General features: G+C 47.2%; 1 long non-coding RNA gene across 1 annotated transcript in view; it reads left to right on the forward strand.

The window, feature by feature from the left end:
* LOC143441752 (uncharacterized) overlaps nucleotides 1-15,633 on the forward strand; it is a 102,335-nt gene that overhangs the window by 77,357 nt on the left and 9,345 nt on the right. Inside the window, exons 3-4 of the long non-coding RNA XR_013109414.1 lie at nucleotides 11,016-11,102; nucleotides 15,319-15,398. This is a non-coding gene — a long non-coding RNA (uncharacterized LOC143441752). The remainder of the gene's footprint in view (nucleotides 1-11,015; nucleotides 11,103-15,318; nucleotides 15,399-15,633) is intronic.

Here is a 15,633-nt window from a genome sequence, read left to right on the forward strand (position 1 = left end):
CCTACCTGGACAGCAGCCCAGCTCTCTAAAGTCCACATGTCAGAAAGATGTGGAGAGGAGCAGGGGTGAAGGGTTATACTCTGGGCTCTAGGCTGCTGGCCATTTCTTTCTCCTCGGGGCTGAGTTTTCCAGTCTTTTGAGAGGAAATGATCTGAACTGTATTTAATGGGCAATGCCTGATAGTCTGTAACCCTGTGGATCATCTTAGTGGATACGGTGTTCTCTTGGGGGAGTTCAGGCAGTCTTGTCCATGTGCTCCCTGACTTGGGTTCCATGTGCTCCCTGTAACTCACTAAAAGGCTCCATGAGGTCTGAGATTAGAACTCTCCAGATAGGATACATTCTCAGGCTCCTTGTTTTGCTGTGCTTTCCTCCAAGAGTCCAGAGCACTGCAGTGGCCTTATCTACTTTCTTGAAGTTGGGGTCTTCTCACACACCAGGATGGCTGTGCCTGTGGGCACAATCCATAATTCAAGAGCGAATTACAGAATATATTGGTATTAAGGGGCAATATGGTGGTTCTAGTTTGTAGTTTCCTGAAGGTACATGATACTAAACACTTTCATCCATTCCTATTGACCTTTTCCTATGTGGTCTTTTCTAGGAGAAATGCCCATTCTTATTCTTTACTGCTTTTTTGCTTTTAGCTTGTTATTTTATTATTACTGAGTTGTCTGAGTTCTTTATATATTCTGCATATATATCCCTTAGTAGATGTCTGATTTGCAGATATCTCCTCTCATTTAGTGGGTCTCCTCCCCCCCCACCTTATTTTTTGATGATAATCTTTGAAGCACAAAGCATCATTTTTTAATGAGGTTCAATTTGTCTATTTTTTAATTTTGTTGTTTCTGTGTTTGGGGTCACATCTACAAAAAAAAAAAAAAAGAAAAAGAAAGAAAAAAGAAAAGAAAAGAAAGAAAGAAAACTATCATCCAATCTGAGATCACAAAACATTTCCCCCCACGTTTTCTTCTAAGAGGTTTCTAGTTTTAGCTTTTAAATTTGGAATTTTGATTCAGTTTTGGGTACTTTTACATATGGAGTGATATAGGGATCCAATTTTGTCCTTCTGCATGTTGTCCCAGAACCATTTTGTTGAAGACACTATTACTTCCCCATAAATTATATTTTGGCACCCTTTCCAAAGATGAATTGACTGTGAGTGTGAGGACATCTTTCTGGATTCTCAATTTGACTCAATTCATCTCCATGTTTGTTCATATGCCAATCTCACACTGTCTTGATTACTGTAACTTGGAAGTAAGCTTTGAAATCAGGAAGTGTGAGTCCTCCAACTTGAGTTATTCTAAGCCTCAATGAATTTCCAAGTGAGCTTTAGGACCAGCTTGTCCATCTCTGCAAAGAAGCCAGCTGAGATTTTGCTGGGAACTGTGTTGCAGCTATGGATGGATGGGTGTATTTCCACCATACCAGTATTACATTGCCCTATCCATGAGCATACAATGTCTTCCTGTTCATTTGGAGCGTTCATTTCCTTCAACAGCTTGCTAATATCCAGAGTGCAGACTTTGTGGGTTTTTTTTTTTTTTAATGAAATGAGTTCCTGAGTACTTTAATTTTAAATTTAAAAAAATATTATTGGGTATATGTCTGTTATAAAAGTGTGTATGTGCATGAAAGGGTGCATGTGTGAAGTTCAGAGTTCAACTTTATAGAGCCAGTTCTTTCGCTATGAACACTGTGTAAGCTCCATGGATTGGACTCAGGCCACAAGCCTATCATGGCACGCATCTTTCTCCTCTCAGCTGTCTTATGCACCCTGAATTTCTGAGAATTTTTTTTAGATACTATTGCAAACAGAATTGTTTTACCTAGTGTTAGGGTTTCAATCTGAAATGTCTGCTATAAGATCATATGTTTGGACACTTGTGTCCCAGTATGTGTCTATGTCTGTGTGAGAGTATGCCACATGTTGGATGGGTGCTCATAGAGGCTAGAAGAATGTAAGATCTGGAGCTGGAGTCACAGGCAGTTGTGAGCCACAGTTGATATAGCAAATCGTGTTTACTATAGCTAAACATCCTCTCACCTGTGTCTGCTTCAGGAAAACATTCTTTCTCGTGTCTGCTTTAGCAAGACAGCCTTTCACCTGTGTGCCCCAGAAAAATGTCATTTGTCATAACTAACTTTCCTAAGAAACTTGACGTTTCCACTTCACTTCTATAGTAAGAAAACATGGTCAGTGAGAATGTACCAGACAGAAGCCTCAAGCACTGAGTTTGAAGACACAAGATCTGGCTTTGGCATCCTGACTCTAGCAGGATCTACTGGGCTTAGCTACAGCAGACACCTTTATTAATGAGGCTCCTAGCCCCTAGTGAATGCCAAAACTGTAGATAGTACCAAAGCCTCTATGGTATTTGATGTGGATCCTTGGTTCGTTCTACCCTCCATAAACCTTAGTAATCCCAGCATACATATTTTCATTTTATTATTAGCCATAGAACTTTTACCTTTTTATTTGGTGGCATAGAGCATTCTATGGCTTTTCTTTGGCACATTTGAATTTCTAGCATCACTACTATTCTGTTTGGGGCAACTATTAAATAAACTGTTACTTTTAATACAAACACCATGGCATTTTGACTGCCAATCTGATAACCAGGAATTAGTAATGAGTAGACAGTGAAAACTATGGATACTCTGGATTAAAAAGGTGATGGGTGCCCAGGACAGGATGGGGAACAGTGAGCAATCTCATAGCATCACTCAGAAAGTTGCTTCATTTAAAACGTGGGGGTTGTTCTTTTCTAAAACTTATCCCTCAATAATTTCCAAGGCCATCATTGACTGAAACTCTGGAAAGCAAAACTTTGAATGGTGATGGTGAGGGGCTTTGCCTCCTGTAAGCCTCTCTTATGTCCTTATTTATTGGGAGAGCTAAATGGCAGCGATAAGAGGTCCAGGTGCTGTGCAAAAAAGCTCTGGGCACAGAACACATCAGGCCGTTCTCCGGTACACTGAGCTGTATATTGATGCTTCTTGCAGAAAGGAATACAGGAAAGCAGACAGCCAGAGAGCCGTGTGACAGGTGGGACATCAACTGAGGATTTACTGAGATGACAAGTTAGGCTTTTCCAATTCTTGATGCCAACCAGTGCCTCTCTGTATGCCCGAGACAAGACTGTGCTAACTGCCTGTGAAGTGCAACTTGTCCCTAGCCAGCATCTGCTTTTGCTTCTTTCAGAGCCAGCCCCTCAGGAAATTCCCAGCAGACCCCATGTATGTGCCAAAGTATGCCTTCACTGCTCAGCTGCAAGCAGCATTCCAGCAGGGCATCTTGTTCAGGGGGCCTCCTGCAGGTGCTCCCCTTAACACTCTCAGCAGGGACCTGAGGGGGAAGTCTGGGTTGAATCACAACCATGGTTTGGGGTTCCCACACCACCACAGATATGGAAAACCATGCCTGCCCCCTGCCTGCACAGGTCTTTGAAGAGGCTCACTGGTCAGCCTGCAGACCAACCCTGCACCTTATTTCTTGGTGAGTGTCCCCTGCACTAGGTGGGTTGGCTGTGGCTTTGAAGAAGCACAGACAGCACACATGCTGTTTCAGGGCCAGGTTAATGGTTGCAGGGATGTAGAGCAGCTCGTGTTTTGACACGTGGCCCTTTACTGACAGGGGCTGAGTGATCAGAAAAACAAGAACCATCTTTTTCATCCTCCCCTGTGTTTTCTAGATCTCTGCTGTGTGCACCTCTCACCCGGGGCCTAGCCACAACAGGGTAAGTATTGTGGGGACAGTAAGCAGGCAGGCCCTAGAGCCAGAATTAGCAGGATTCAGCCATCAGTGCTGCCACCCCAACCTTGATTGCTATTGTGGATAGGACATTTGTCTTTTTTCGTGCCTCTGTGTTTTTATCTGTAATATGGGATAGCAACTGTCCCTCACTAGTGTTTTACAGTGATAGATAGGTTATGGGATACCAAGAGCTTGGAACAGAGCCTGGATGTCAATGAGCTGATAATCAGACTAAAGATGTCTTGATGCCTCTAAGCCATGCTCCACAACATATTCTGATGATCTTCTAGAGAGTAGATCTGTCTCTTTGTGGAATAGCTGCCATTCAAAGGTCCCTCTGCATTTAGAGTCTAAACGTTTCCAGAGCCTGTAGCCTGTGAGTCTTACATCCTCCCCTTAGCCACATCTCTTGACAGTTTATCTCATGTTTACTCCTCTTCTCTTTCCACATTACAATCACTGAGGGCCCTGCCCCGTATTTTCACTCTGTTTTACCTGGGGACGTTTTCTTTTCTTCCAGTTCTTCCACAGGTCCTTCCACTTTGGTCCTTCAAGGCAGCATGAACATATTCAGAGTTGTAAATAAAGTGGCTGTGGACATAGTTGCTATAATTGTTTGTTTGCTTGCTTGTTTGTTTGTTTTTGAAGTAGTGCTATGCCCTTAAAGGAAAAATGTATATTTTCATGGACCCAATAAGACTACGAGCTTGAGAGTGAGACCCCAGTTCTTGTTTTCAGACAAGAAACAAACTGAAAACTTGTTTGTTTAAAAAAAAAAAACAGTGCCAGGCTGGAGAGATGGCTCGGTGGTTAAGAGCACTGGCTACTCTTCCAGAAGTTACGAGTTCAGTTCCCAGCAACTACATGGTGGCTTACAACCATCCATAATGGGATCTGATGCTCTATTCTGATGTGTCTGAGGACAGCTTCAGTGTATTCATATACATTAACAAACAAACAAAAAATAACTCACAGTGCCTGGAAATGTAGAGCTAACAGGGAACCACGTGGAAGGATGGGTACTTAGGGAAGTGTTTTCCATGTTTCAGCCTCACAGCCATATTAAAGCTGCTTCAATCTTGCCCAAAGGGTGTGGCTTCGTCTCAGGCTGTCGACAGGAGTCTGGTGCTTTCCACCTGAAGCTGGTTTTGTAAGCATGCGAATGTAAGAGTTAAGGCTTCACTGAGGTTTGCACCAAGCTTCCAGAGAGAAGCAGACAAGGTTGACCGAGTTCCTGGATGGAGCTCCTTAGAAAGTTGTGTGTGCCCCTGAAGCTGAAGCCTAAATCACTGTGAATACCTCAGGATAATGCTGATGCCAGAGCCACAGGAAGCTCACTGAGGGCGAGGGAAGGTGCTGAGGGGAGCCAGAGCAGGGTGGACTGTAGGCAGCAGGGAGATGGGGTGAAGCCACCCACCAAGGCTGTTGGAGATCAGATGGTAATACCAGGTGCCCCAAATGTGGGACATGGAACTGCAGGGGTTAATGTTTGCCCACTTGGGATTTGGTCTTACGTTGTTCTGATTTATCATTGTTGTTATTATCATCTTCCCTTTTGGAATATGAATTTATACACTGTACTACTGTAAAACAGAAGTATATAATCTAATTTATGGCTTTTACAGAGGCTAACAGCTAAAACAAAACCAACCAACCAAACAAACAAACAAAAAACCAACCAAACAACTTCCTGAAACTTGGTAGAGATTTTGCACTTTGAAAAGTGATGGGTCTGTTGAGGTTATGGGAATATTTCTATTTAGACCAGATGTATTTTTTTATTGTTCAATAGCCATGAGCCAATGGGGACCAGGGGCAGATTATTGTGGCTTAAATGTGAAGGGTCCCTCACAGGCTCTTGTTTTGTGTCCCTAGTTAGTGGCACTGCTTTGGGAGATTATGAGGCATTTGAGACATGGAACTTAGCTGGTAGACATAGGACACTAGGCCTTTAGGGTTATAGCCCTGCCTTGTTTCTGGTGTTACTGGCTGCTTTCTGATTTGCCACCCGTGAGACTCAAAGTGCCTGCCAACTCAGACCAAGCCACTCTGCCATGCCATTCTGAGAGCAGGAGCCAAGCCAACCTTTCCATTTCATCAGTGATGAGAAAATAACTCACATACACACTTCTGTTATGAGCCCATTCTCTAGGGTACTCTCTCTGAGTTGCAGCTTGGCCTGGGGAAAATTCTAGAGGGCTAGTTCTGACAATTTGAAGATCTACTCCCATTTGGGAAATAACAAAGATTTAAGGACAGTGGTAAAATGCCTTGACTCACATGCTTGATCCCGCTCCTTCCTCCATGGAAAATGGCTGAGATGTGCAAGAGGGAAAGAAACAGCCATGGAGTACCCACTCAAAGCCAGGAAGCAGCCTTCTCTAACGTACTTGAGCTTCACTGCACTTGGCCAAAAGTGGAAGCATCATCTTCATTGCAGAGCTGAGGGTCAGAAAGGATCGGGGTATGTCCAGTGAGCCAGCAAAAGCTGAACACACACAAGCCAGCCTGTCTTCTTTGAATGATGTCAGGAAGGTCTTAAAGAGTTTGCTTTAATAGAAGGAACTGGGGCAGGAGGTGGAGGGTGCAAAGGAACAACCTGCAAGAGTTCAGAAAAGTAGCATCAGATCCCAGCACAAGCCCTGCCTCCTACCTAGCAATGTTCTCCCAAGCTCAGGGGCAGCTCTAGAGAACATCTGCTTGCTCACTGAACGGAGCCTTTCGCTGGCACAGAGATAGGCATAGCCATTCTCCCCATCAGCTTCCCCTACATCTGGCCAGCTTTCCTCCATGGTTCCTGGGAGAGTTATACTGAGTTCTCAGCTATGAAGAAAAGGAGCTGCATTAACAGACTGGCTGGAGGCCAGAGCAGCAGCCAGGGTGGGCAGGAAGGAGAATACAGCTTCCGGATGGGCAGCTCTAGTGGCTCCTGAGGGAGGAGACTGACTAGGTTGGGGGTAGCTGGGGAATTACCTCCCACTCAGGGTACTGGGTAGCCTGTGCATGTCCAAGTTCAGCCAGCACTGCTAATTCTCTTATTTGGGATCACCTGAGTCCTGGTGAGGCACAGGTTACTCAGCATGGTTGACGTACTAGGAAGAGGACACCTATCACTGGAGGTGCCCAGTAGAAGAGCTTCTGTCTTGCTCACCTGGGCTTTGCAGAGAAGTACCCTCAGGAGAAGGTACTGAGTGACCCTTGAGAGCACTTACTGTGATTTGTCCCCAGACTCGAACAAGGAACAAACCTAGCCCATCCCAGCCAGATTTCAAACACCTGGCCGCAAACATGTTATTGCTCTCCTCCCAAAGCTCAGCCTCTCTTCACACTGCAGAGCTCGTCACCATCTCTCATTCCCTCTTCACTCAACCCACACACGTTCATTGAGTGCCTATAGTGCCATGTAATATGCTAAGTCTTGGGGGGCCTAGGGGCGAGCCACATTAATACAGTCCTCATCCTGATGGCAGAGCAAGAGGGAGCCCCCGGAAGGGAGTACTTTGTGTGTGTCAGACTATAAGGATCCTTAGCAAAAACTAGAAGTTTAACTAGGAAGTGAGGATGGTATCAAGGCAGGAGATGATGGGGGTGGACTAGGAGGGTGGCAGGATGGCAGAGAGTAGAGAGATCAAAAAGACAAAGGAACAAGCTCCTCCCAAATCCAGCATAACTTAATGAAGAGGTGTCTTGAGACCTGTGTAGGTAAAGAGTGAAAGGTATCAAAGGACACTGGAGAGAGTAAGGTTACTTCACTCAAAGGATGCCAAAGGACTTCCTGGCTGACTGACACTGGCAGCCCAATAGTGGGCAAAGGCTTTCTCCATGAATGTTATATCCTGGGCAGTTCTAGAAAAGGAGTCGGGTGCTTTAGGGCAGCTAGCATAGTGGTCCTGAAGGTGAAGGACAGTATATATTCTCAGAGTCCACCTCCATGTTGCTCTCCCCAACAGGTCCAGCAGCCAGTCTCTTTACTGCACTCGTGAGTGTCTGTCATCCCTCCTGGGGCTTCACTGTTTATTGTTGCTGAAGCAGTGACAACCTCGGAGGCTGATAAACATGGCAAACTAGCTCAGCTCTTTCTCTTCTTCACGATCTCTCTCACATTTTCCAAATACCTGGAACAGATGCTCCATAACAGGTCTGATTTCCACCTAGGGAGCCCAGCTGGGCTTCCTCACAACAGCCTTCATCTACTCCACCTGGCTCCCTGGGTACTGCAGGGGAAGTGGGTGAAGCCTGGTCTTCCGGGGGGGCCAGGGTCTGCAGGCTGTAAACATTCCTGCCCGCTTTAAATGTTTGCCAGATGGGCTTGGAGCACATAACAGCGTGGGGTGGAGGGACTTTGGCTGGGCCTGTTTGTTTGATTTTGAAGACTGCCCACTCCACTTTCTTACAACCTGTCTATACAAGGTCCGTGCACCCCTGGGTCTCTTGTTCATGAGCAAGAATTGATGCTGGAACCCTGGATCCTTTTGACATTAGTACAAAGCTAGTGTACCTGTAGATCCCCTACTCTGTGTGCATAAGGCCAGCCCATCCTTAGCTCCCTTTAGTAGAAATGTGAAGTTGATATATCTCTGGGTACCTTCCTTTGTACATGATGCCTAAGGCAACCCCTGCTCCTCTCACTGTGAGCAAGACTTAGGTGCACTGCTTGGTTTTCTCCCTGCCTTTGAGATATGATAGGGACCCACTGCATATTGTATACATTTATAGGTGATACATTGGGCACAGAAGGGCTCACCATCCTGGTAGGGAGAGGCAAGTGCTACCTTTGTTCTTTAGCTTTGGTCTCCAGTTGGTCTAGCCTGCAGTTTGCTCACATTGATGAAAACTTAACACTGACTCCCTGGCTCTGGCCATACCTGCTCTGCACCTGGGCTCCTATGTGCTCTGCTACAGTCCAACCTGTGAAGTGGGTACCTGGGATTGTTCTGGTACTGGAGACAGACCATCGAGGGAGATGAATGTATCTAGGGCAACACAGCTGCTCTGTGTTAGAACCAGAGTTGAAAAACATATCCTTTGAGTTCTTTTTCTGATACCTGCTCCACTATGGGCCTCTTCTAGTTGCTTAAATAAAGCTCTCAGTGGCCTTGATGCCAGGTCAGGAGAGCTGGATTGGGTGCAGGAAAAGAAGGGGGGCAAAGAAGGATGACGCAAGAGGTTGGGCTGTGGGATCTGCCTTGAGCCAGTAGAGGCCCTGCTAGGAACCTCCATTGTCCTGCATGTCAGATGAGGACACTGGTCTGTGTCCAGCTTTCCTTCAGCAGTTTTCCTGAGGGCAAAACTGCGGTGTGGGAACTGGCTTTACTTACAGGCAGTGTCCATCCACTAGGAGACCCCTGCCCTGGATTAGCCTTGGCCAACAGCTTCTGGACATCTCTTTCTATACTGTGAACTACTGAGTATCAGGGCCCACAGTGGAGTGACCTGTGCTTCCCTACGGCATGAGTACTCAACTCCCAGTGACAGAAAGTGGCCTTTCTCACAGGGACAACCTCATACAGGGTGCTCACTCCTTGCCTGTGTGGGTGTCTCAGTCCGGTTGCCTGGCAGGCTCAGAAAGCAGGCTGGCCTTATCACAAGCTTAGTCTCTAGTTTCTGGGAACGGTCTACACTCTAAAGCTTTCTTTCCCAGGGGCTGATGCCAAGTGGGCTCAGCCTCCATGTCTGGCAGGACTCCAGGTATTTTTCAGAACGCTTCTCAGCATCAGCAGGAAGACCAGAGTGGTCAGGTCTCGAGGACGCTCAGCAGGGCCCTCTGTCGGCTTCGCCACAGCTATAAAATGGGCTCATGCAAGCTTCACCTAGGCCCTGACAGGAGTACAACTCTGCCTTACAGAGATGGAGCAGGCTCAGCTAGCATGTCTGCTACTAGGAAAGAGTGGATTGCCTGTGAGGAGCCATTAGGGCCCTGGGATGGCTACAGATAAGACCTGCAAAAGTTGCGTGCTAGATGACTAGGGAGTCAGGATGGAGTGTAGGGCCTCAGCCCTCTGACCTGGCCCACTGCATGGATAGGCTGTGCTAACTGTCCTGAGGCCTAGAAGTGTGTGTGTTTGTGTGTGTGTGTGTGTGTGTGTGTGTGTGTGTGTGTGTGTGTGTGTGTGTGTAGTGAGAATATTGTCCTGGGTATTCTCAGGAGTTGCCCTCCACAGAAGCTGTCTGATAACCATGAGTGCCTAGCCACACTCTGAGCTTATGCTGAGCCAGCCCTTTTGCATGGTGCTCTTGCCTTTGCAGCTGCCCCCACCCAAGTTGCTCACCATTGGCTCTTTGCTTCAGGATGATTCTTCCTACTCCCTTCCCTGTTGTCCCTCTGTTGGCCTTGGTTCTAGAAGCTTCTCCCAAGACAAGCCTTCTCAGAGTACCTTTGAGAAAGGGATCACCTGTTTTCCTGAGCCCCGTCTCCTAGAACAGCTTTTGGGAAGCTCAACAGTGTGGGAGAAGTCTCCGGGGCTCTTCATCATGAGATCTAAGATCTAAGAGGGCAAATTCCATGGCCCATCTGGCTCTTTGGTATCTCAGAACAAGTGTGGATTACATGGATGCAGAGGGGAATGCACAAGTCAAGAGCGAATGCCATGGGAAGGCCTGGTCTGGGTCCCTTCGCCTTTGGCAGCTCTGTGGTGAAGTTTGAATATGCTGCGTTCCTCTGTGATGGTTACACTTAAGGTGTCTATATGGACAGGCTTCTGGAAAATTTCGGCAACTTAACAGGGCCCACATAGCCTGGAATAGAAACCAGCATAAGAAAGGGAGCAGTTTCAAGTACTGTAGCTGCCTAGTTGGGGCTATCTGGCTTGTCCCACCCTTGTGAAGAGTGTGACCTTGCATGGGTGGCATATTCAGATATGAGCATCTATTCTCTGGTGTTAGTGTCCACCAGAGGCCCACAAATAGATCTGCTCAGGGAAGTATAGTCTCATCTCCTCAGGGTCACCATCAAGGCTGGTGACATTTTAAAGTATTAACATATATACACTGTCACATGCATCTCAACAGCATTGTGGGAGATGGCAGGCCAGCCTGTTTGGTTTGACCTGGGTTCCCTCATTTTTGGCTATGTCTGGCTCCTCTCCAGAAATGTAGTTTTATGGGTTGTGTGACAAATGTCCCTCATGGTCCCATGTGCTTGAACACATTGTCACTGTCTTGGAAGGCTGTGGTTTCTGACTGGTGTTAGTATGTCTCTGGAATAGACCTTTGAGGGTGATAGTCAAGCTATGTTCTGATTCCTGATCAATAGGACATGGAGTGTCTCAAGATCTCATTGCTGGAGGCAAGCTGTAACACCGAGCCAATCCTGCCATGATGAACAACAAACTCCTGAATTGTGAGTCAAATAAGTTCTTCCTCTCTTACGTCATCCCTGTCTTAATACACTAATATGGTAATAACATTAGTAATAACTACTTAATACAGCAATAACACTGGTAACTAATATATGTGGCTCCGCCAGGGTGGGATACACCTGATTCCTGACCCTGGAGACAATGTGGGTGTCTCATGCTGCTTGGTTGAACATTGGTGAATGAGGGGAACCCCATAGACCTCAGTGAAGGAAACTAGTTTGAAAATGTCAGTTTCTGGTTCTGTCATCTTAAGCAAGAAAGCAGGAAGTGAGTGTTGTGTGCTCACAGGAGTTCACATGCCTGCCTGCGAGGAGTAAGGACTGGTACTTGTTTGGCCCTTGTCATACATGTCTCTATACAACCAAAATCCATGCACTGTTTCTTCCCAGAACAGAAAACAGAGATTTCGAGCTCATCCCATAACAGTAATAAAGCAGGAGCAGTGGTCTCCCCATTTTAGCTACTAGAAGTTGCAGGCACAAGGGCTGTAAAGATGACTCAGTGCTTGATGCACAAGACTGCGGATCTGAATTTGAATCCCCAGGACCCACATAAAGCCAGATAGTGCAACAGTGTGTCTCTATAATCCAGGTACGTTTACAACAAGATAGGAGGTGGAGACAGGAGCTCTTGGGCTAACTAGCCTGCTATATATACATCAGTGAACAAAAAAGACCTGTCTCCAGCAAGGATGCTCACCAGAGGTTGTTCTCTGACCTCCACGTGCACCTGTGGCATGGATGTGCCCCCTCCCATACCCATACTCTCATTGCAAACACAGAAGGAAGGGAGGAAGAGAGGGAGGGAGGGAGGGAGGGAGGAAGGAAGGAAGGAAGGAAGGAAGGAAGGAAGGAAGGAAGGAAGACTGGGTGTACAGACAGGCTCAATGACTTGAGCAGGGCCCCAGAAACGTGTGCTTCATCTGAAGCTCCTTTGGTGTCGCCCAACCTAGTGGTACCTTTGGTTGCTAGCAAGCCATTCTGGGATCAGTCTAGAGTCTCATGTCCTTAATTCCTGATGAGGAAAAATGAGTCCAAGAAAATAAAAGCTGAGAGGGCTTTTGTGCCGTGTTTAAGGTCACAGAGCAGAGTTGGAGCTGGAATCCTGCTGCTTGATGCCGACATAGGAAAGTGTCAGGGAAGAGCCTTGGAAAGGACAGATCAAGGGAGAGCAGAGGGATGGGAAGGCGGAAACGAGATTGCAAGTACTTCCTGAAAGAAAGTGCAGCCCGGAGCCATGTTCAGAGCTTTTGTGCTTGCTTGCATGCTCCCAGATCTATGCCTGGTGGTGCAGCATGAGGGGAGACAGAGGGTGGCAATGAGAGTCGGGAGTGGGCACAGGGAAGGAGAGGAAAGAAACAGATGGGAAACCTCCATCAGACGACCAGCATTTGTTTTCATCTCATGTTGATAACAGGGACAAATGCTGATGGAAACCCACAAATAGTACCTGCCAGCACCAGTTCTTTAGCCCCTAGCAGGCAGGCTCTGATTTGGCTGGCAGGCCCCAGCATGGTGAGATACCTGCCAGAAACCTGCTTAAGGAGCCTGCTTCCACAGAAGGAGTGTTGGAACTGGAACCTGGAACTAAGAGCAGAGGCCAACAGTCTACTGCTTAGGGATCTGCAGCTCTGGGCCTCAGGTTTCCAGTCTGTGGAATGGACAGAGCCATTCCCAGTCTGACCAGTTATGAGAATGGGAGTGAATCTGACTTTGTACCAGAAGGGATTATCAGATACTGTATCTACTCTCCTGCCCCAAGCAAGCACATTCTTAGCTTCGACCACAGTATCAGATAAAGAAAATCTGGGAAACCCCAGATTTGAAGGCAGGCTGAGAGATAAAAAACAAGCAGATTGGGTGCCACACTGCCCACCCACCTTCCTAGAAGGCACTTCCAAGGTTTCTAGAAGACACTGTCAATGTGACCTTGCTTTTACTCCTTCCCAAGCTATCCAAGGTGTCACCTTCCCAAAAGAACCATGCCATCCTGACTGGTCACTCACCTAACATGTCATAGCCCCTGGCTGTGTTTTCTAAGCCTTCATCCTCCAGCCTGTGGACTTAGCCAGACTCCCTCCATGCCTGTCTTTTGTCTTCTGCCCGAGACTCACCTACTAAAGCCTATCTGTGCCCACTTCTAGACTGACTTTCAGCAAATGTCTTCCTTCCCCTCCTTTATTCTCCTTAATGGCCTCTCCTATATATCACCTCCCAGTCTAGCCACCGGGGTCACCCAAACCCACACAGACCAATCTCTTTTCTTCTAGTTGATATGTGAGTCCCTGGTGGGTTGAGATTACCATGACTGTATCAGACTCAGAGAACACCCACTGGTCTTCTATGCATACCTACAATTCCTGACTCTCCTGCTCAAAGCTAAGACCCTGCAGCTGGTTCTAGATTATAGACAGAAGTGCTGGGTGTCACTTCCTGGAGGAGGCAGCTAAGGTTGGCAGCAATGCTCCTTTAGACCCCTTTCTCCCTGCTAGAGCCAACAAGATGCTGTGGCATTCAGATGGCATAGCTTCAAGATGGCACATCATCTGCTAGCTGGTATCCTGATGCATTGCACAGATCTGAGATTTCTGCTGCGCTGTGTCAGGCATGTATGTGATATGAGCAAGACCCAAATGACACCGGTTTGTTGCTGAGATTTGGAGACTTTTCTGCTGTGGTTGCTACATTGCTTAATGGTACAACACCATCACCTTTCCATTTCTTTCATGCCTGATACTACTGAACTCAAACTGGGCACCCAGGGCAGAGTCAGCAAAAGAGGCCTTTTCATCTAAACAGCACCTCTTATGAGCTAGTCAGACATGGGTTGTATAAATGAAACAACTGAAGAGGATGCTCTCAGCATGTGACCGGTGAAGACAACTCTTGAACTTGACCTCCAGATATCCTGGTTTCATCAGCCAGACTGTGCCAGCTGTAAAACCAAGATGGCGTCTCAGAGTTGTATATCTTGGGGATAGTCCTGTTTTCTCTCAGTGCTTCCAGGTTCCACCTTGGTAAAGAGGCTGAATAATTTCAGAGTTCCAGGGGCCTTAGATCCCCAAGGCTGTCTTTCTGCAGAGGCTCCAAGAGGGCCAAACACTATCATAGCTTGTAAATCTGATCTCCAGCTCCTCTGGTCTTTTGGATATCTGAGATAAAGGTGGCAAAATGATGGTGCATCAGGGAGAAGATCTCTTTAAACCTGTGACCCTGTGACCCTATGACCCTATGACCCTGTAACCCTGTGACCCTATGACCCTGTGACCCTATGATCCTATGACCCTGTGACACTGCCCAGACATATGACTGATCCTTGCTTTCACTTGGTTGGAGAGGACAGGTTGACCGTGTAAAGCTCAAACAAGAAATGAGAGGTCCCTAACTTCACCAAAAGGCACTGTGGAGTTCCCTCTGGGAGGTTAGTCCTTTACACAATCTCATTCCTGGCACCCTGCTTACAGCCTGATAGAGAGAAAGCTCTGGAAAGATTATTTCTGTCCCAGAGCTGGAAGTCCCTATTAGTGGTTAGGTGTGATGGGGCTGACGGTTACTAGGGAGGATGCCATGGTATGTGTTCAGAACAGGTAAATAACCACCCAGGTTTGTCTGGGCTAAGATCCCTCAGTGGCTCCCAGAGTGGGGCTGAGGGGCAGCTGGGAAGCAGCCTCCTGGGCTGAGGGCACAGGAAAGGCTAAGATGAAGCTGGGCTCCTCCAGCTTCCATGTGGAGGTGGGACGCCTGCAGCACATACATAACAGCATATGTTAACCTTGGCGCTCTGTCCCTGCCAAGAAGCTGTCACTGAGGTATTTAGCAGAGGAAACGGCTTAGGAAGCGTTCCTGTTGTACTTTGGGGCACTGTGCAACTAATGGGGCGTGTACGATGAGGAGCCGGGGGGCGGGGGAGGCGAGGGGCCAGCTGACCCTGCCAAAGCTTGTTTGGTCCAGCACCAGAGGAGTGGGCATTAATACAGTCTGCCAGCCAAAGCCCAGGTTCCTCCACTGTCAGATGGGATGAGGCCCACCTGCCAGAAGGAGCACCTACTGTGCACCCATTGCTGGCATTGAGCCCCACCCATCTGTGTCTCCCTCTATCCTCATAACCTATCAAGCAGGACCATCAATCAGGGTCAGATGAAAGAGGAAGCCACTCTAAGCAACAGTGACTTTATTACAACTCTGCTGTGTTTTTCAGGTGCATGCAAATAGTGAGCCGTCTAGGACCTGGGAGTGACATGGATATGACTTCTGCATGCAACCTCTCTGATCTTTGAGGTACAATGGTTATAAGAGGAAGTAGCATTGGGATTGGGCCATGTGGTTTTCTCCTACAAGGAACATATTAAGTCTTCCCTGCTCCACCTGTGTGGACCCACGTGTTCAAATGCACAGTAGGTGAAAGCACACATTCACTCTCATTTAAACAGGACTATTTTTTTTTTTTTTTAAACAAAGCAAGTTTGTATCTGAAAGGGGAGGCAGGAAGGTGAGCCAAGAGTTCTCAGCTGCC

Source organism: Arvicanthis niloticus, chromosome 3, assembly GCF_011762505.2.
Source record: "Arvicanthis niloticus isolate mArvNil1 chromosome 3, mArvNil1.pat.X, whole genome shotgun sequence".
In the NCBI taxonomy this organism is placed as follows: Eukaryota; Metazoa; Chordata; class Mammalia; order Rodentia; family Muridae; genus Arvicanthis; species Arvicanthis niloticus.